Below are 2,770 nucleotides of genomic sequence, written 5' to 3'. Positions count from 1 at the left end.
TCCTCCCTTCCTACGAGACAAATCCAAATAGAATCAGAAAAATCACAAATTATCAACAGAATTTAATTCTATCATTCCCAAACTGTTTCTTAGAGAGCAGAATCTGTCTTCACACAAAGGTTTATTAAAAATGTCTGCAAGTTGTTCTTCGGATTTTACAAATTGAATATCAATAGTTCTCTTTTGCACATGTTCTCTTATAAAGTGATATCTCACTTCAATGTGATTAGTTCTAGAGTGCAGAACAGGATTTTTTGAAATGTTTATTGCACTCATATTGTCACAAAATAAGGGTATGCTATTGATTTTTAATTTATAATCTTCCAACTGAGTTTTCAACTAAATTAATTGTGAACAACACGCAGAGGCAAATATATATTTAGCTTCGGCTGTGGACAGAGCAACTGTGGCTTGTTTCTTGCTTGATCACATGTTGAGTGAGCTTCCAAGGAAGCAACATATTCCGGAGGTGCTCTTTCTATCCACCCGGTCTCCCGCATAATCTGCATCACAAAACTCCACTGCACAAAAGTCATTAGTTCTAGGATACCATAAGCCATAATCACAAGTTCCCTTAATGTATCTAATGATTTTTTTACGGCTAAAAGATGGGATTCTTTTGGGTGAGATTGAAATCTTGAACATACACCCACACTTTGAACAATATCCGGTCTAGAGTATGTAAGATACATGAGTGAGCCAATCATTCCTCTATACCGTGTTTCATCCACATCTTTACCGTTTTCATCTTTCTCAAGTTTAGTATTTGGATGTATTGGAGTTCCCATAGGTTTGGAATTTTCTAGGCCAAATTTCTTGATTAATTCTTTAGCATATTTTCCTTGGTGAATAAAAATGGCGCTAGAAGTTTGTTTAATTTGGAGACCAAGAAAGAATGTTAGTTCTCCCATTAAACTCATTTCAAACTCACTAGTCATGAGTTTTCCAAACTCTTCACACAGGGATTCATTGGCCGATCCAAACACTATATCATCTAATTAAACTTAGAAGAATATCATCATTTGATACTTTTATAAATAAAGTTGTATCGGTGGTTCCCATTTGAAATTGATTTTCCAATAAGAAGGCACTAAGCCTTTCATACAAGCTCTTGGAGCTTGCCTTCGGCCATAAAGAGCCTTTGAAAGCATAAAAACATGATTTGGAAATTCCTTTCTTTCAAAACCGGGGGGTTAGGCCACATATACTTCTCTATCTATAAATCCATTAACGAAAGCACATTTGACATCCATTTGGAACATTTTAAACCCCTTGTGGGCAGCATAGGCAAGAAGCAATCTAATTGCTTCTATTCTTGCTACTGGGGCAAAAGACTCATCAAAATCTATACTCTCTTCTTGATCGTAACCTTGGGCCACTAATCTAGCCTTGTTACTGATGAGCGGATAATTTATACCCTTTTTGGCATTATTTTTACATAGTTTTTAGTATGCTTTAATTACTTTTTATTATATATTTATTAGTTTTTATTCAAAAATCACATTTCTGGACTTTACTATGAGTTTGTGTGTTTTTCTATGATTTTAGATATTTTCTGGCTGAAATTGAGGGACCTGAGCAAAAATCTGATTCAGAGGCTGAGAAAGGACTACATATGCTGTTGGATTCTGACCTCCTTGCACCCGAAGTGGCTTTTTTGGAGCTACGGAAGCCCAATTCGCGCGCACTCAATTGTGTTGGAAAGTAGACATCCTGGACTTTCCAGCAATATGTAATAGTCCATACTTTGCCCGAGATTTGACGGCCCAAACTGGTGTTCAAAGTCAGCCTACAACATCTTGGCGTAAAACGCCCAAACTGGCACCAGAATTGGATTTAAACGCACAAACTGGCACCAAAGCTGGCGTTTAACTCCAGGAATAGCCTATGCACGTGAAAGCTTCAATGCTCAGCCCAAGCACACCCCAAGTGGGCCCCGAAAATGGATTTCTGCACTATTTGCACTTAGTTACTCATTTTCTGTAACCCTAGGTTACTAGTTTAGTATAAAAACTACTTTTAGAGAGTTTCTTTTGTATCTCTGGACGTTGAGTCCTTAGACCATGGACATGGAGGCTGGCCTCATGGCCATGCTTAGACTTTTCACTTATGTATTTTCTACGGTGGAATTTCTACACCCTATAGATTAAGGTGTGGAGCTCTGCTGTTCTTCATGAATTAATACAAGTACTATTGTTTTTCTATTTAACTCACGCCTACTTCTTCTCTAAGATATTCACTCGCACTACAACCTGATGAATGTGATGACCCGTGACACTCATCATCATTCTTACTTATGAACGTGTGCCTGACAACCACTTCCGTTCTATCTGCAATAGCTTGAATGTGTATCTCTTGGCCTCCTGGTTCACGACGCATGATTGCCTCTCCTGACAACAGAGCATTCCATGCCGTGAGATCAGAGTCTTCATGGTATAGGCTAGAACCATTGACAGCATTCCTGAGATCTGAAAAGTCTAAACCTTGTCTGTGGTATTCCGAGTAGGATCTGGGAAGGGATGACTGTGACGAGCTTCAAACTTGTGAATGTTGGGCGCTGTGACAGTGTGCAAAAGGACAATGGTCCTATTCCGACGCTAGCGGGAACCGACAGATGATTAGCCGTGTGGTGACAGCGCATATGGACTTGTTTTCATCCGAGAGAATCATACAGCTTGCCATGGAAGTAGGTAACGCATGGTTTGACGAAGGCAGTAGGAAAGCAGAAGTTCAAAAGCAACAAAGCATCTCCAGACGCTTATCTGAAATT

This window comes from Arachis ipaensis, chromosome B09 (genome assembly GCF_000816755.2).
Source record: "Arachis ipaensis cultivar K30076 chromosome B09, Araip1.1, whole genome shotgun sequence".
NCBI lineage: Eukaryota > Viridiplantae > Streptophyta > Magnoliopsida > Fabales > Fabaceae > Arachis > Arachis ipaensis.
This window is presented reverse-complemented; position numbering follows the sequence as displayed.